At 36.9% G+C, this 20,270-nt stretch overlaps 1 long non-coding RNA gene across 1 annotated transcript in view; it reads right to left on the bottom strand.

Moving 5' to 3' along the window:
- The window catches only part of LOC149744434 (uncharacterized), a 224,159-nt gene extending 210,233 nt beyond the window's left edge, over window positions 1–13,926 (bottom strand). The window contains exon 1 of the long non-coding RNA XR_016391155.1: window positions 2,003–13,926. This is a non-coding gene — a long non-coding RNA (uncharacterized LOC149744434). The remainder of the gene's footprint in view (window positions 1–2,002) is intronic.
- Window positions 13,927–20,270: the final 6,344 nt, after the last annotated feature.

The raw sequence follows: 20,270 nt of genomic DNA, 5'->3' as shown, positions 1-20,270 counted from the left end.
CTAGAAGAGAGTCGTAAGATTCAGACCACATACTGTGCTTGTAGGGCTTTATTTTTGGTTCTACATTCAGTGAAGCAACTGCTAACATAAGCTTTCTAGTCTTTCTGAACCCCAGCCCCCCTTAGCATTCTTCTAATGTATACCATTTCCACTTTGTGCGCGAGCTTTGCTGTGCTGTACTCTCCCTATTTGAATGTCTCTTTGATATTGCTCAAGGCATTATCTGTATTTGTATTCTCAAACTTTTCTGACGATCCTCAAGGGTAGGAATGATTTCAGCCAGTACTCAGGAGCAATCTCACTCTCCTCTCTTAAATGGTATATAACGTACAACTCAGTTTTTGAGCCATACCATAAGAGAAGTTCACTGAATAGCATTATTCAATTTCTGAAAATCCCTTCAATCTGCATATGCACTAGTTATAGACACTTCAAATATTATCTGAGAAGACAGATCATAAGTACCTAGTAAAAATGTCTGTTCCACCACCCTCGATATATCTGTAGCACTTGTTTCTGCTAAAGCCGCACTCAAATTCAGATTTCTTCCTGGTGAATTTATAGATTGGGCCAATAGGATTGATGTATAAATATGATTCCACTAAAACCCAAATAGTCCGGCTAGTTTCTAAGCTTCTCGTCTGTTATCTGTGAATGGGAATGCTAATAATTTATTTCTCACAGTAGTAGGACTACCTCTGGTTGCTCCAGGTCATGTAATTCTTAGGAATTTCACAGGTTGGGCTGGACCTTAAGTCTTAGCTGGTTTATCAGCCAACCCCTGTTTTTCATCTGGGTGACTCTGATCTTTAATTCATTCCGATCTTCTTTCTGTAGATAAGTGATTATTAAGAGATCATCGCACAGACTGATTTTTAACTCCAAGTCCCTCACAAGAATATGGAAATATGCTAGCAAATTTAAGAATTCTTGTCTCAGTGCAATGGATGAATACTGATTGACATTCCATGAGAGTATATATTGTGAATGGCTAGATTCCCAAATTGGAATGGCCATAATGGCATACCATCACCCTTGATCTGCACTTCCTTTATAGTCTTTACAATATCAGTTACAACTGAAGCGATCAAAAACACAACCTCACTTAATCCTTGGTACTCCAGGAACCATTTGTTTTATGCACTGGCCAGACAAGACTTTTTTAAAGGGGGTTAAGGGGGCTCAAAACTCCCATTTTGACCACTTCCTTAATCAGAACAACAATCTCTTGTTGCCTTCATGGGATTCTGTATTTACTCTATACCACCAAAGAGGTCTTCAGCCACATTTTCCAGCTGAAATTTTACCCCTAACCTTATTTCTTATGCCTTTTGGAGGCTTATCTCTCTCCCCGCCATAGGGATTCCTAGATAGTTATCTCCCATATCTAGTGACCCTAAGAAGCTTGTGCATCACCACTAGGCCACTTCATCCAAACCATTGCAAAATGCCTAAGACTCTTTATGTGACATTGCTTGGGATGTTTCAGTTTTAAGAACCTTTTTTTTTTAATTCTTAGAAATTCACTTTTTTTTCTCTCTCTCTCTCTCTCAAAAACTCTTATTATCTAGATATTTGGACTTATTCTATTTTCCATATTTCTCAGCTGTTCTATCACATTTGTTTCCTTCTAGAAAAATAAGTACATCTATACTATCTTACAATTGAATTCACTCTTCAGCTATATCCATTTCTTATTCAATCCATGTATTATTCTCTTATTTCAACTATTAACTTTTTCATACCTAGTATTTCTACTTGATTATTTTCTCATCACACCTTGTTCTTGTTCCATACTGAAATATCTTCCCCTGTTCCTGTTTGCACACTTATTATGTTTATTTCAAATTCTGACTCATTAATTGTAATACTTTTGCTAATATGTTGACCAATTTATAGTTTTTAATTTTAAAATGTTATATTCCTAGAGTATTTTTTAAAGAAAGTATATCATTATTCTGGCTTTTATTATTATTAAATTTGGCTTATCCCTGAAGGTTACCTGTTAATATGAATTGAGGAAGGGCAGCAGAAAGAGCCTTGATCAGTGCTCTGAGGTCTAGTGTAGTGAAGAGGTGAGTCGTTACCATAAGCCAGAATTAATCACTCTCATTTGGTTTCGCGACACCAAGCAGCTTTTCAGGTCCATGCTCTACTTTCAAACACCAAAGAAAAGGTAGTCTCCCTAGATTGTCATTCATCAGCTCTGGAAGTTTGGAGAGAAATGGCTGAAAGAGATAAATTCAAAGCTGGTCAGTTCTCATAGGTTTTCCAACTCTTCACCCTATCAGGTTTTGCCCTGCCTTGATTTTATCCCTGAGAACACTTCCAGCGGGGGTGTGGGCCGATCGACATCGTGGCTTTCAGAGGCTTGGATGACCGTTGTCTAATTCTGCAACAAGAAGGAAGGCAAGGTGGGGAGGGCCACAAGGACACTATTTGAACTGCCCTTTCCTGACTTATGCCTTAGCAGCTAAGCCAAAAGCCCTTTGCTGCAGTCTACAGTCATCTACCTGCCTTGCCACACTCCAATTCTAAGTAGCCATCTTTTTTTTCTAGGTATCTCTCACACTTTTATGAATCCATATTGCATTTCCCTCTATAGTTTCCCTAGAGTTGATCCGCGGGAGAGAGGCAGCCATTTGTGCTAATTTTCAGTCTTGGCATAAATTGGAAACTTTCTCCTACAAGCAGGTTAATGAACAGGAAACAGAAGACGTCACTGTAACAGATTCAAAGCAGAGTACAGAATAGTCTTCTGAGATGTATAAGATCAGGATTCTGGAAGGAATCTCAAGCATCTTCTAATTCTACATTGACTGCCCTGATGGAATACATTTAAGCTGTTATTTCATTTAACAGTATGCTCTCAAGTGAATAGTCTAGCTAGTTTAAAGTGTTGAAAAAATTGAAAGTTTTGTAGTTTAAATTAATTTAAAATTTGATTTAATACTTGACTTAAAATGATAAATTCTAATAATTAATGAAAAATTTTTATTTAAATACAAGTAAACTTAAAACTAGATATAGATTGCAATGTTCTAAGAAAGATAACTGAATTCCTATTTTGAGCTGGGTTCATATATATTGAAAATTTGTGTTATAGTTGCCTGAATCCACTATGCCAACAAAATATCTGACTTTCCCAGCTAGTCACTTATACCTCCCTGGAAATTTCTCAGGAGAGAAAGTCAATAGTGAGGTGATGGAGGAAATGTTGTCATGTATTCATAGATGGGGAATAGTTTCCCCTCTCTCAAGTCATACTACACCTACAGCAGATTTTGAAGTTATACCTATTTTAATAATTTTACAATATTGAGTTGCCTGAGTCAGAAAGGTCAAAGGAATTCCCAAGTAAGGCCCTCTATTCCCAATGATATTTTACTCCTACTCTAAATTCCCAAATATTTAAGGCACAGAGCCAGTGGCATAACTGTGCATAGTTAACATCCAGACTGGATCATTTTTTTATATATATATAGCTTTATGTATTTTTAGCTGCATTGGGTCTTCGCTGCTGTGCACAGGCTTTCTCTAGTTGCGGCGAGCAGGGGCTACTCTTCATTGTGGTGCCCGCGGGCTTCTCATTGTGGTGGCTCCTCTTGTTGCAGAGCACGGGCTTCAGAGCACAGGCTCAGTAGCTGTGACGTGCGGGCTTCGTTGCTCCATGGCATGTGGGATCTTCCTGGACCAGGGCTCAAACCCGTGACCCCTGCATTGGCAGGCGGATTCTTAACCACTGCGCCACAGGGAAGCCCCAGACCTGATCATTCTTAACAGGCTCTTCTGTAAAACACAAGTAACGGCAGTAATATCAGGAAATGAAACTATACAGGAAATGTTAATAACATTACACATTTCAAAAGTGATAAAGACATTGTTTCAATCATCTCCTCTTTTTATTTTTTCGAATGTTTCTTTGTTGAAGTCCTTTGGGTCAATGTCATTTAGTGTTGGTATAGGAATCCAACTTCAAATTCCTTTATGAGAGTTAAAATAATTATGAATCAGTTGCTGGCTCTCGTAAGTAATACAAAAAATCCCTTAGTTGTTTTTCAAGTAGTTTTTCTCTTCCTATTCTATTTCTTCATCTATATTTGTATTAGCACTGGTAAAGGAGCCTAATGTATTTATGATTGAGTGTATGTGTTTATTAGAAATTATGAAAATAGGATAATACATTCAGTATCTGTTCACTCAGAGTAAGCCTAAAGTGGAAGAGATAAAGAATGCCATTAGCCAAATAGAAACTGTCCTAAAGATATAATATCCAAGGGAATGACGATGGCAGCATGATATGAAACTCTAAATCTTTAGTGACCTGATTAGGTGATAGGGCTTGAATCCATAGTGGTATGCATCACGATAAAATAATGCAAATTACAGAAGAAAAAACAGAGTTACATCAGAAAATTGCTGAAATTATTTCTGTTTAAACATCTTTTTTCAGAGAGGTGTAATTTATCATGAAGTGAATGGAATAACATTTGACAAGAAGAACTGCTGGGAATAGATTAGGTTAAATTGCTGTGTTACAGTAGTTCACTTTCTTGAATTGGCTACAAGTTTCTTTGCTAAATTCAAGCCATGTGCCCTTTCCTATACCACTTAGCCTGTAAAATTTAGGTTTTGAGTAAAAATGCAGTAATGAAAAGAAATTTTTAAAATTGGCATTACTTTATGTGATAAAATTATTTCTAGAAATTAATATATTATACATTCAAGTTGGCTGTATTTATTCTAGTTGACCCTAATATTCTATTATTGTGCTATTTGCAGAGAATGTAAAGGTTCAATGTGAATGTAAACATAAAGAAATCCTATAAAGGACCGTCTGGCTTTGGTGATCCGTTATTAAACAGGAACATCTCTGGGGCTACTGGCCTTGAACAATCAATCACAATAGAACCGCTCCACAACCACTGAATAGCCATTAATTATGAATCATTATATCTATACGATAGCTCGACCACCTTCTAGGTTGCCTCTTCACCAGGTGACTTGACTTAGCCAATGAATGACAGTAGAGGTGGCATGAGTCACTTCCACGCAGAATGTGGAAGAGGCTACTCATGTTTTTTCTCCCTCTCTGGTCCCTCTGCCATAAGAGCAGCACCAACCCATAAGAAGCTGCTCATCAGCCTGGATTCTGGACTCAAGATATTGAAGATATTCAGCGCCGGCAGATCTTTAATAGACATTAATATGAGCCAGAGAACTTTGTTGACCTATTTCCAGTTTGCAGTTACTGCAGCATAACTAAGCCTTAGATGAATAATCAAATGTATACTTAAAAGACTAGAAAAAAATACATCAAAATGTTGGCAGTAACTATGTCCGATATTTTGAAAAGGTAGGATCATCAGGAATCTTTTCACTTTTTGTATTTCTGCATTTAACCAACAATATCTATTTAAATATTGGAATCAAAATAGCCCTTTGTAAATAATATGAAGTCAAATACCTTTAATATGTTCGTACCTTGATGTTCTAATTCCAGCCCATTATGGGCATCTAGAAATCTATTGTGAGAAACAATACATCTATTCTTCCTATACAGACAGAATGAATTACATAATTTCAACCCTCAAAACTCTGGAAGTATAGACCTAACTATTGGTGTCAGAGTGGCCAAAAAAAAAGAATGCCACAAACCCTAAGCCCTTAATTCCAATTCAGTGTGCCACAAATATTCTCATAGTCTGAATCAAGATGGTTGGTGGCTGGTAACAGGTATTATGCTAGTAATTCCTTCTGTAAAATAAGTTATTTGCTGGCACTTAAACTTTACCAACCGATTTTTAGGGGGTATCTTACTCCAGAGTACCATCTGAACTAACCGGACGAGCCCCATAGCAGTTGCAGCCAGGAAACACGTTCCTGGCTCAGTCCACTGATCTCCCCAACTGCATTTCTATTCCTTAAAGCTGCTTTGTTCTTCAGCCCCTAGAAATAGGAGCCTGCTTCTCACTGGTCCAGTTCTCTCAAGATCACAACACCAGAAACAGCCTAACTGGCTTTGATTCTTTTACTCCTAAGTTTAACAATTTTATTTTTTTTTTGGTATTGAATTCCTTTGTTTTTACTAGTAAAGGTTAGAAACTCAAAAACAAAAGGACAAAAAGCATTTAATGAATTTTATAAGGATTAATGAATACCATGTCTCAAATAAGTGATACATATCTAAATGTTTAACACTTTTCCATTTTGCTAATCTCTCTCTTTATTGGAGTGATATCATCAATCATAACACTATTCTTTAAGAAACCTATCAATACCCAGACATTCTTCCCAAGAAAAACTGATTTAAGCAAAGATTTTAATATGGTTGCTTATTAAAACATTATTTGCTAACTTTAACAATTAAAAGTAAAATGAACAGACTAAATTGCTATTTCCAAAGTAAAAATGTTGCAATAATTAAAAATTATGTTCTTAAAAGTAGTTTTAAGAGCATAATGCTCATGATATAATGTTAAACGAAAAATTATATTTGAAAATTATATAAAATTTGCATATTTTTCTCTTATTAATCTTTTTTCAGCTTAGTCTCCAAGGCCCAGTGGCAGATCTTAGGAGGGTAAAGGAAAACTAGTTTTTCCTTCTCTACACTACCTGTATTGACACCTAAGTGATCACACCAGTTCCACAGCTTTCAGTACAATTTATATTTATGATGACACTTATATTTGTTTATTTCTAAACTTGGCTCTCCTTTGAGACATAGACACATATATCAAACTATTTTATATCTATATTTGAATATTTAGTAAACATAACACTCTTGATTCTCCTCACTTAAGCAGTTTTCCTCATCTTAAGAGGTAGCAGTCTGTATCAGTTTCCTATTGCTGCTGTATCAAAATAATCATAAACAGTGGCTTAAAACAATACGAGCTTCTTATCTTACAGTTCTGGAATGGGTTTCACTGGGCTAAAGTCAAGGTGTCAACAGGGCTACATCCTTTCTTGAAGAAAGTGAAACAGTTCCCTTGCATTTTCCAGCTTCTAGAAGCCTCCTACATGCCTTTTCTCTTGGCCTCTTCCTCCGTACTCAAAGTCAGCATCATGGCAGCTTCAAATATCTCTGACTCTGACCCTCTTTCATCTTTTATGGACCCTTGTGATTACATCAGGGCCACCTAGGTAATCCAGGATGATATCTCCATCTCAAGATCCTTAACTTAATCACATGTTAAAGTCTCTCTTGCTGTGCACGGTATTATATTCACAGATTCCAGGGATTAGGACGTGGGCATCTTTGAGGGTCATTATTCTGTCTGTCACATACTCCATATCACATACTCCACCATTTATTTCTTCAAGTCTAACTCTGGGCATCATATTCTCAACAATTTGTTCTTTCCACAATGTTTGTGATAATAACTTTACTGAATAAGGCTTCAATATAAAAAGGCCTACCTCTGAGCTCTCCACTTCCTTTCATTGATCTATTTTTTCTTGTTCTTATACTAAATTCTACTTTTCTCCCTATTCGTATGACTTTATATTTTAACAAATTTATGCCAAGTTATTCCTTTTGAACTTCTTTCATAGTTGCCTTAATTACACATAGAATTTCACTCTTCCTGATAAACTTTAGAATAGTTTATAGTTTCCACAAAAAGTATCCAGCTGGGATTTTTATTAAGTGGCTTTTAATTGATAAGATTTGGAGAAAATTCTCTATATATAGATCCATTAAGAGGGTTCCAAACTTTTCTCTATAGATGTAATATTTGTTATTTCTTAGCTACTTACATAGGTTTTGTTGATACTGTGAATGACACCCTACTATGTAATATATTTTGTGGTTGGTTATTGCAGTGAATAATGTTGATATTTATAGACTGATTTGTAGTAAATATCTTATTTAGGACTATTTCATGGTGGTTGTAGGTGGCACAGGCAAATAATTTGATAGTCTTTTTATTATCCAGTTTTGGAATCCAATGTAAATTTATAAAACGAGTTGGGCAGTTTTCTCTCTTTTGCAATTTAATGGAATAACCCTTAAAATATAGAAAATATATATTGTTATGAGCTAATTGTGTTCCCCAAAAATTCATATAGTAAAGCCCTAATCTCTAATATGACTTTATTTGGAGATGGAATCTTCAAAGAGGTAATTAAGATTGAGTGAGGCACTAACATGATAGAACTAGTGTCTTTATAAGAGAGACCCCGTGTGTGAGTGTGTGTGTGTGTGTGTGTGCATGTGTGTGCACAGAGAAAAGGCCATGGGAGGACACAAAGAGAAGACTGTCCATCTGCAAGCCAAGGAGAGAAGCCTGAGGGGGAAAACAAACCTGTTAATACCTCCATCTTGCACTTCTGGCCTCCAGAATTGTGAGAAATAAATTTTGGTTGATTAAGCCACCCAGTCTGTGAAATTTTTTATGGCAGCCTGAGCAGACTAATAGAGATATTCCCTAAATATCTGGTAGAAAATTTGGGGTATTATATATTTGCCTAAAAATCCACTTATTTCGACTGGAGTTTCAACAATTTCTAGAAATACATCTATCACACTAGAATTTCACTGGTTATCTATTTGTTCATAGCACAATTTTATTATTTTTATCTCTATTTCTATCTCTGGTAATTTCCCCTAATTCTGCATTGCTCTGTCCTCTTCCTGAAACACACTTCCCTCAGATGTCCACTTGACTCACTTCCTCACTTCAGTCAAGTGTTTACTCAAATGTACTCCCTCATCGTGGCCTTCCTAGACCATCTATTTAGGACTGCAACTGTCAGCTGGCACTCCCTCCCCTTCCCTGCACGCATCATCCTCTAATATACTGCAGAGTTTTTTTTACTTTGAACTTTGTTTCTGCCCACTCTAATTGAAGTTCCGTAGAGGTATGGAGTTTGGCCTGTTGTTTTTTTCTACTGCTACATACCTACTACATAGAAGAGTGCCTGGCACAGTGTAAAGGCTCGGTAAATAATTGTTTGAATAAATAAATGAAAAAGTGAATCCTCCATTTTGTTTATTTGCATCTTTTCTCTTATTTTCCTTAACTAGTCAACCGGTAAGTGTGTCCATTTTATGCATCTTTCAAGGAACCAGCATTTAGGATTTTTTACTCACTTTTTAAAATTGTTCTTCCCTAATGGTTGATTTTTCATCTCTGCCTGTTTGGTAGGGAGAGGGTTCTATTTCTCCCTCCTTCCACACAAATCTAAGTTAAACATAATGACTTACTATTCCAAGCCTTTTGTTTTCATTGCCATCTATGATAGAGGAAGGAAAAATATCTTTTTCTATTATCATAGATTCTCTTACTAGAGTCCTGTTAGACTGACAAGAGAAAGATTAAAAAGAGAAAAACAAACAAGTTTATTAACATGTGCACACATACCCATGGGGCCACTCCATAATGAGTAACTCAAACAGGTGGTAAGAACTTGGGCTTATTTAAGCATCTTAACAAAAGAACAATAAAATTCCAGACAAGTAGCAAGACAAAGGAAAAGGACTTTGATCTACTAGAGGAAGCAAACTGCAGGAAAGAAAATATATGTGGAAATTAATGGTAGTTACAGGCTAGTTTAGCAAGGTTTGTTACATAGAGTCTTCTGATGCTATCTCAAGGCTAATGATGGTTTGGAATTTTCTCCAGTAGAGGGAGGGAGCAGTACACCTGATAAAAAGGGGAAGGGGATACCTTTACAAATTTGTATCCTGCTTTTAGGCAAATAGGGGAGGACAGAGGTTTTTTTTTTTTTATATTTGCTTCTTCTCAATTGCCTTCAGCTCAAAATAATCGTACACCAGAGGGGCATATTTTGGGATGGCATTTTCTGCTATCCCTTACTATGATGAGCTTCATCTCTTAATAACCCATTATAATAAATGCTCTTAGCATCAGCCTGGACCTTAACTAATTCGTCTGAACATTTATTGCAAAAAAAAAAAAAAAAGTATAAACTATGTAGTAAAGTTTAAAATACTACCCTAGAAAACTGTTTCTGTGTTTTGATTCATGTTTTTTAGTATTTCTTTTTCTTTCTTTGGTGAACAACTATTCAAATAATAGCACCCAAGTGGGCTAACAGCTCTAATCAGGCTTGCACTTATTGCTTCTCTTTTCAAATTGATTAAATGGGGTTGAACTCATTTTACTACATTTAATTATTTAACTGTAGGTTTTCAGCCTATAGGTGTAAAAGGTCAAATGCTAAATTTGTACTTAAAGAGAGGAGTAATTGAAGTCCTTATATCAAGAAGGGATTTAATGATTGTTAATGACACAGTATTTACATGACTACTGTTGACTTCTTACCTCAAGATTTATTCTCTCAGGCTCTACTGTACTGTCATAGAGAGTTCTAGAGCTAAATGTTATACAGATGGAATGAAAACTTCGAATTCCAATCCATTTAAAAACTCTTCATTTGAATATCTATTATAAATCATGTATATTCACTGCCATGGTAGTAATTAGCTTAGCTTTATGCTGAGTTTTAATCTTTTTTCTTTAATCAAAATATACCTGTTTATGGTTGTATGATGAAGAATATAAACTATGTCTATTGACAGCTAATTTTACAAGTAGGCTATTATTTTAAAACTTCTCAGTATAGAGTAAAAGAAAATATGCCTTACAGAAAAACAGCCAATAAAGCTGCCTTAAGCATAAACATGAAGAAAAGGCTTACATGCTTTTTTTTTTTTTTTTTTTTTTTTTTTTTTTTTAGGATATAAGCTGTTGGATGCTGGTAAAGATCCATAGAGTTTATTTTCTTCATATGACAGGTTACATTAACTGAATGTTCTCTTAGGGAAGGTAGGATTCGAGCAAAGTATAAAAAAGATGATTGTAGGTTCAAATAGGAGCTCTTTGGGTCATGATTAGAGCATTAAACTACTTGTATTTCCTCTGATTTTGAGCCAAAGCAAAGTATTTACTTCATATAAACATACGGTTAGGCCTATGAAATATAAATGTGAATTACGACAGAAAATTTAATCTAACATGAGCCTATGCATTTTGTAAATTCATGTTGTATTTACAGCACATAATTTTGTTGCTAGAAGTGACTATAGATTGTAATTAACTAATTCCTTAAAGATATGGAAAAGGACCAAAAAAATGACTAGAGAAAAATTGCATAGAGAGGAACCAGGAATCTTTTCTGGAGATTAAGAGTACTGAGTTTCCAGTCCAGTTTCCATCATTTAATGTTGGGTTACCCTGGGGAAGTCCCACTCATCTAAGTTTCTACATTAGATTTGTTTTAAAATATACATATGATTAAGTGATTATCAAGATAAAATGAGTGGCAGAGAACTTTAATTTATTTAAATTATTTAAACGTAGTGACATATCTTATGGGTGAACTCATTTAATTTCAATCTTGTGAGGTAGGTAGTATTAACTTCCCTATTTTAAGATGAGAAACTGTGCATAAAGAAACCTACCCAAGAGACCATAACTGGTAGGAAGGAGAGTCATGATTCAAAACCAGTCTGCCAGGTTTCAAACCCAGGTTCTTAACCACTTAGATGCTACAGCCTATAGATTTGTAATAGGGAAGAACAAATCCAACTCCACACTGGATCTGTTTCTTTTACTTTAACCTTTGTATTCTACTGCTTTTGCTGCAAGTTAATCACTAAAGGGATGTTGCCTATAGCTTACAGTATACATAATGACCCATCTCCAGGAACACTGCCTTGCCAGACTGAGTGTTAGACTAAAGTACCTTTGTTTAAACTCACAGGAAGCATCCTGATCACACCCACCTGTGAATGACTGCAGGAAAGAAGAAATTAACACATTCCCTCTGGAGTCTGGCTGGAACCAGGAAATATTTGCAACAACTTATGACCTTTCTTACTTTACCTCCTCACCTCCCCCTCTTTGCTTTATAAAAGAAACTAACATCAAAACCTGGGCAAGATGGTTTTTTGGGACTCTAGTCCACCTTTCTTCTCAGTCTGCTGGCTTTCCCAATAAAGTCGCTAATCCTTGCCCCAACAATTCGTCTCTCGATTTGATGGCCTGTAATGCAGCCAGCAGTAGGAGCTTGGAACAGATTGGGGAGGTCTATTACTAAGGGAAAGAACAAAACTTGGGTGTATTTTAACTGTGGCTTCTGTTCTATCCTTTGAACTATAGCCATTTCATCTCCAGAATTATAATAGTCTCCTTGCATTCTGGCTTTCATTTATTTCATTTTCCTAACATTTATCTCTCATATATCACCCTCCCCACTTATAAAACTAACCTGTCTTCTGGTGGGCAAACTACAAACCATAGTTTTCTTGAACACATTAGGGACCAGAGGTCTCAAGGTAATCAAGTAACTTGAATTCCAGATGGGCAAGCCCCTGCAAGGGGGTATGAACAGATCATTTAAGAAACCCAAAAATCTGTCATGCTCAACCTCACTGGAAATTGGAACACTGCAACTTGAAACAAACCATATTGTGGGGTCCTACGCAGAGACCCAAAGTTGGTCTAAAGATTATTTTAAGATGAAGATGTTTGAGATTCAACAAATGGAAAAAGAAACCTTCTCGGAGCTTCCCTTATCTGACTAAAAGCAGAACTTTCTGAGAAATGAGGGCGGCCATAGATTCCCTCTTGGGGCAGCTTCTACTCCCGGAGACAGGCCAAGAGTACACTTACCATAAATCCCTTCTCCAGAGGGTTTTTAAGACACTGAAGCAAATGGAAAGACCATACACACCTGTATAGACAAACATTATCACAAACGTTCTTATCTGACACTAGTTCTCCTAAAAATCCATTGTCTTTCCTAAAGAAAGCAATTTGTTCAACCTATAAAAGTTATTTCTCCCTCACTAAATTAGGTTTATAAGCCTTCAACTTTAACCATTTAAAGGGCCAGCTACGTCTTCTGTTGGCTTCCCTGTGCATATGAATAAATCTTGTTCTTCAGTTAATCTGTCTTGTCAGTTTCCTTCCACAGGCCTCAGCTCCTAAATTTAAGAAGACAAAGAAAAAAGTTTCTCCTCACCTAAAGAATGATAGCACCTTATACCCATAAGATTGGCAAACATCATAAAATTTAGTAATAACAAATACGGGTAGAGACGTGTGAGAGAGAAGCCTTCATGCCCTACTGCTGGGAGTAGAGCTCAGCTGGCAGGGCTTACAGTATTAACAAAGATTCTCCCCGTGACCAAACTTTCCTCAGGCTCCTTTGACCCTCTGCTCCCCAAGTTCCAACCTTGGGCTTCAGTCTCTGTCCTTATAGACTCCAGTTTTAGCAAGAATCCAGTTAAGTCAGTTTAGGCAGAATCTCCCACCCTTGATGTCTGATCAAATTCCTCATTCTCCATCATGCCTCTTAGGTTGTATCTGATCCCCCTGACCTGCCTTCAGTAAGAATTCTGTTAGGTCTGTTTAACAAAGAATAACTCTACCCTTTAAGTAATTTTCCATCCACCAAACCCCCAATATTTTTCTTGTCATAAATTCCCACTTTTCTTTGTATTCAGAGTTGAGCCTGTGAAAATAAAGGAAACCTCATCGAAAATGACGCTGCTCTCACATAAGAATCAGTATCACCCACTGCAATTCCAAGGCTCCATGAGGAAGAAAGATTTCCTTGTGACCCATCAACAACAAGCTGCCCACCTCCTGCAGCCAATGAAGAACCACCAAAGCCTTCCCCAATTTCCTCCTAAAACCCTAATGAAAGCTGACCTTCCCTTTATCGTCTTGATCTACGGTTCACCATACTGTGCAAGTCCAGAGCTGCAATTTTTCTGCTATACCCGAATAAACTCATTTTGCTTACAAAATAACTGGCTCTTTTGCTTTTAAGCTCGACAAGCTGAATCTCCTTCCCCTACTGCAAAACCCCATTGTAGTAGACCCCTGAATAAACTCTACCTTGCTGTCCTGAACAAGTGTCAGAATAATTTTTTCTTTGACAGCATTGTAGTTGCCATCCCCAAATATCTCTTTGGCATGCAGATTATTTCAAGATGAAAACAACGTCCAAAAGATTCAGGGAGAAACTCTGACCCCCCCTAACTACCTAAAATAATTTAGATAGAGGGTCTGTTCCAGGAATAGAGCTATTGTTAATGAGCAAAGGGCTTGCTCCCTGACAAGCACAGAAGCCAATCCTATGGAACTGGCTTTCAAGAAGAGAAAAAAAGCTCTACTGTGAGGTCAACAAGGAGACAGGAGGATAAACTCAACCCTGTCTCCCCAGTCTGGTCAAACTTTTATGAGTTAGGGGATCAAGGTTGTATGCGGAAGTGCTTGGGGGGGGGCAGGTTTCGATGGGAGGGCTTTGGAGCTTGACCATTTATGATGAAGCATGGTAAAGGGGCTCCAGCACCGGATCTTCCTGGACTCTGGACGCTTCATTTCTTCAGCATTCCAGCATTCAGGTTCCTGCTCATGCCCTGGTCCTTTGGTTCTACGGTGGGGGGAGAAACTTTGGTCCAGATGTTGTTTGAAGTCAAAATTTTCTCCTCTGCGCACGCTTCAACTGTATGACTTGAGGTTTTGTTCTGTTATCTCTGAAAAACTCAGTATCTTGTTAGAAACAGTATAGGGCCAGTTTGGGGGCTGGCTCTGTGGTTACACTATCGTCAGAGATATCTTCAAAGAACACGGGCTAGGTGTGATCAGGGAACCTTAAAAAGACCTAGAGATCACGGTCCACTCTGCGGCCCACTGTCTCTGCCTGGCCCAGCAAACATTTGTTTACCAAACATTTGCTTTTCCATCTCCATGTGAATTGCCTTCCTCCCTTTAGAAGTTCCAAACTACTTCTCCCAACATTCTCTTTTGTCTTTGGCTCAAGATGGTATTTAAAGTGAGGGTTTCAGCCATTTTGGCAAGTTACTCAGTTTTTCTAGGTCCCTACTATGTATACATGTCATTAAACTTTTGTTTGATTTTCTCCTATTAATCTGTCTCATATCAACTTCAACTCTAATACCAATTTTAACTCTTTGAGAAGAACCTCGAAGTGCAGAAAAAAATTTCTTCTTCCCCAACTGTATAAAGAATAAAGTAGAGGGCTTCCCTGGTGGCGCAGTGGTTGAGAGTCTGCCTGCCGATGCAGAGGACACGGGTTCGTGCCCCGGTCCGGGAAGATCCCACATGCCGCGGAGCGGCTGGGCCCGTGAGCCATGGCCGCTGAGCCTGCGCGTCTGGAACCTGTGCTCCACCACGGGAGAGGCCACAACAATGAGAGGCCCGCGTACCGAAAAAAAAAAAAAGAATAAAGTAGAAATCAAGGTCCCATATATATGCCAGAGAAAATTTCAACAGGATCAGAATAAGGTATGTGCAAAGATGTTTATAAAAGTCTTGTTTGTGAAGAAGACAGTTTATAGATGTCTATCACTAAGAGGATTACTAAGAAGATGTGGTGGTTATTTAGTCTGAAGCACTATACCAAAGCTAGATGGAAGGATAAGATGTAAATCCCCAAATTGGATAAATCTTAAATGCAAATGGTGTGTGAAAAAGAAAGAAAAATAACATTTACCAATCCTTAACTTTCTTTTATAATGCTTTAATTTCTTCTTGAATCTTTATGAAATGGCTATTTCCTTATCCCATTAACTTTTTGTTTCAAAGTTTCAAGGCATTTGCTGTTCTTATTCTAATTTCCGGAATGAAATATATTAGCTCATATGTTTTCATTCATTTTTGTTTAATTCTGTCTAATAATGGAAATCATTCAATGACCTAAAATTTGCCTCTGGTCGTTGGTTTGTTACAGTTTATATGGTTTTTGTTTCTTTTTTGCAGTACGCCAGCCTCTCACTGTTGTGGCCTCTCCCGTTGCAGAGCACAGGCTCCGGACACGCAGGCTCAGCGGCCATGGCTCACGGGCCCAGCTGCTCCATGGCATGTGGGATCTTTCCAGACGGGGGCACGAACCCGTGTCCCTTGCATCGGCAGGCAGACTCTCAACCACTGCGCCACCAGGGAAGCCCGAGGAGTAATTTTTTGTCTATTGCTAATTTCTAGTTTTATTTTATTGTATTAGAGTATATATCTAGATAGATAGATCATACCATATAGCTATCATATAAAAAGTTTACCTCTTTAAATTTATTGACTTTTTGAATATGATATGTAATCACTTTTTAAAAGTATTTTATGGGCAATTTAAAAGAGGCTAATTCTTGCAAAGAACTGAGTTTGGTATATACTTTAAAGTCAAATAAATGGACTTCCCTGGTGGTGCAGTGGTTAAGAATCCACCTGCCAATGCAGGGGACACAAATTTGATCCCTGGTCTGGGAAGATCCCACATGCCGCAGAGCAACTAAGTCTGGATGTCACACTACTGAGCCTGTGCTCTAGAGCTTGCAAGCCACAACTATTGAACTCATGTGTTGCATCTACTGAAGCCCATGCACCTAGAGCCCGTGCTCCACAGCAAGAGAAGCCACCTCAATGAGAAGCCTGCGCACTGCAACGAAGAGAAGCCCCTGCTCGCTGCAACTAGAGAAACCCACATGCAGCAACAAAGACCCAACAGAGTCAAAACTAAATAAATAAAACCTTAAAAAAAAAAGGTCAAATACATAGTTTAATATCACATTTCTCAAACTACTATTCTCCTTGATCCTACAAAAATAAAAAATATTGCATTATAGATTAATTTTCTTATTTCTTTCTCCTTATTTTATCCTTCAATATTCTAATTTCCTTTGCTTACTAAGATTCATGACTGATATTTTAGTTAAAAACCTCACTTTTTATTATCATGAATAATTCTTTTTGATCTAGCTTATTAATTTTAGCCTATAATTCTGGTGGCATTCTGCTTTTTTTTATTTGGTGTTCTTTTTATTTTCATATTTCCATTTTAAATTTATGTTTTCATTTTATTTTGCATATTAGGAAAATTCTGCATTTGAAAAGACAAAGAATTTGCTTAATCTGTATATTAATTATCCAGAAGCTAAAGGAGAGGAAGTAAATGGATTGAGTTGAAACTCTACCTCCTAAGCAATAAAACTCAGAAACTCATCTAGCTGGTGTTGACCGAAATTAAGAGTTACACTGAGGCAAGATTTAAAAAAAAATGAGTTAATTCAGGAATAGCAGAGGTATTGCAATTTGGGACAAGCAAACAGTAGTATGCTACAGGCAAGTCCACTAAGAGTTTGAGGCAGGCTGTATTTATGCGCAGGGAATGTAAAGAGGGGAAGTTTCAGTTACAGTCAATAAAATCAAAAACAATAGGAGAACAGCCTTGAACACTTCCCAAGCAGACAAAATTAGCCCAGTCACACAAAGTTCAATTCAGCCCACTTTGTAAAACAACCTGACCTGGGTCATCTTCTGTTCATGCCTCTGGCAAAACTTCCCAAGGTTGATATGAGAAAACCTCTGATCAACCTCCCATCATCCACGAAAACTGTGACACCATCAATTTTCTGTAAATTGGGCCTTTACAAGAAATCAGTCTCATAGTCCCTAAGTTTTGTCTTCCTAAGGGCACATATGTGAGATTCTCCATTTTATATCCTCTGGGTCTATTTTAGATTGAAATTGTTTCAAGCTGGCACCTACAAATCTTAGGCTGGATACTGTTTCTTGCTGACTATCTATTAGTAAAGTGATTGATGGTTGCATTTCACAGGCAATAACATACAACTTACGAAGTCTGGACATCTACAAGTAATTTTTATCTACAAATAATCCTTCAAAACTTATGGCAGATATAAATCTGACAACTGAATTTTTATTTTCAACATGGATCAGGATTTATATTCTTTGTTTCTTCATTCAAAGACTTTAAAAACATTTGCAGCCTCTAGTTATATCATAGAAGTTCTCAAATTACAATATGACTTAGAATCCTACTTTTCACAATACCTGATTAACAAATTATCTTGGAAATCTTTCTTGCTAGATCTGCTAATTAAAATCCTACATACTCTGGGTCTAGGCCAGATTTTATTAACCATCATTGGAAAAGAAGTGTGCATGTGCATGTGTATGTGTGTGTTTGTGTAAAGATTACACTTTCTGCATTAAGAAAATGTAGGCTTACGATTTTATAATATTTTTGCCTCTACAGCTCTACAGTCTTCCCTTTGGTCTCTTTTTGGCATCACCATACCTTGAACTAGATCTGCAACAAATTATCTCTTTCCTGTCTCTGAGATTTCTTCTTTTATCCTATTTCTAGATACATAGTGTGTTTTAAATATATTGCATTTTGGAGATACTTCTTAATACTTTATTTTAAAGCAACTACTTATGCAATATTTTATAAACTTTACTGCCACGCATATTCAAACTATTATTTTTAATATTACTGTAAAAATATGTATTTCCTCAAAGATTACCAGAACATGATAATATATCCCAAGTCTTAGGCAGGAGTATCTTGTTGGCTTCAGCTCAGATGAAACTTGATAAAACACGAGGAATTTCTGAACAACCAGACATGTGTGTGCAGTATTCTGTGTCAATTAGACCATACTCCTCTTTTATTGTCTACAATGGATCTAGATTCATGATATTTTGTAGAGCATAGTCAATGTCCACCATTTTGGGGATGAGTATACTCAGAAATCCAGCTGTGTCAATGCAAATTTGTTCAAAGTATTAGTCATGTTCTTTATCTCTGTACAGTTCCATATATTTGGAGATGTTATTACCCAAATCACTTGAATTATAACAGTGCTTGAATTATATCATGATGACCAAAAATCTTCCATTTCACTAAATTTAGGAGATGATACATAGCTTTTGATAAGTTACCTCAGTTTTTTTATTTGCCTGGAAAAGTCATTATTTTACCTTCACTTTTTTAAGGTTCTTTTGCTGGACATAGAATGCTGGGTTGACAGATTGTTCCTTCCTTCCTTCCTTATCTTCCTTTCTTTCTTTCATGATTTCATTGTCTTCTAACAAGTAGACTGTTGTAATTCTAATCTTTGTTTCTCTGTTTGTGTTGTAACTATTTCCTGTCCCCCCCCCACAACCATTCCTTTCAGGAGTTTAACTTGAGATTTCAGCAGTTTTTCTCTTCTGTGACTATGTGTCCCATCAGCAGGGTATGAAAGTTCCATTTGCTCTACATTCTTTTTGTTTTGTTTTGCGGTACGCGGGCCTCTCACTGTTGTGGCCTTTCCCGTTGCGGAGCACAGGCTCTGGACGCGCCGGCTCAGCGGCCATGGCTCACAGGCCCAGCCGCTCCACAGCATGTGGGATCTTCCCGGACCGGGCCCGAACCTGTGTCCCCTGCATCGGCAGGCGGACTCTCAACCACTGCACCACCAGGGAAGCCCTGCTCTACATTTTGATAATACTTGGGCTTGCCTGTGTATTTCATTTTAGTCATTCTTGTGATTATGTAGTGGTATCTCATATTGATTTTAATTTGTATTTCCATGATGACTAATAATGGTAAATGCCTTGTCATATATTTATTGCCTAGTAGAATCTCATTTTGGTAAAATACCTGTTCAAAATGTTACCATTTTCTTTTCTAGGTGTACTGTAGTTTTCTTACTGATTTGTAGAAATTCTTTTTATATACTGTTTGTAAGTTCTTTCTAAGATATGTATTGCATATACATCCTCCAATCTTTTGGTTTATCTTTCCCTATCCTAATAATATCTTTGATAAACATAACTTAAACATGATAAAATTTATCATTTTTTCTTTATGGGTAATATATTATGTGTCCGATTTAAGAAATAGTTGCATAATTCAAAGTCAGAAGTATTTACTTACATTTAATTTTAAAAGTTTTATTGTTTAAACTTTTACATTTAGATCTGAAATACCCCTGGGGCTGATTTTTATAAAAAATACAGGGCAAGTTTATTTTTGCCTCCATAGATATACAACTGATTCAACTTCATTTATCAAAAAGACAGTCTTTTACCATTGCACTTTGCCATAAAACAGGTGATTGTATTTGTATTGACTTCTAGCCTCTTTATTCTGTTTGTTTATTTCTATCTTTTTGCCAATAGTATGCATCTTAGTAACTATAGCTTTTACTAGGTCTTCATGTCTGATATTGTGTCTTCTAGCTCAAAACTGCCTCAAATACTTTTAAGCCTTTGCATTTTAATGCAAGTTTAAAAATCTACTTGTCAATTTCCACATGATATTACTGATAGTGTCTTTACCACAATTGCTCTGAGTGTACAGATCACTACGGAGTGAACTGACAACTTTATAATATTGAGGCTTTTCCCACATGAACATTGTATACCGCTTAATTTAACCTAATCTTCAATCTTCAGCCGTGATTTGTAGTTTTCAGTAGT

The sequence above is a fragment of the Delphinapterus leucas genome, chromosome 21 (genome assembly GCF_059928025.1).
Source record: "Delphinapterus leucas isolate spDelLeu-1000000601 "Yukka" chromosome 21, BTC_Dleu_Yukka2, whole genome shotgun sequence".
Classification (NCBI taxonomy): domain Eukaryota; kingdom Metazoa; phylum Chordata; class Mammalia; order Artiodactyla; family Monodontidae; genus Delphinapterus; species Delphinapterus leucas.
Note: the sequence above shows the minus strand (reverse complement) of the source record. Positions and strands in the feature narration are given on the sequence as shown.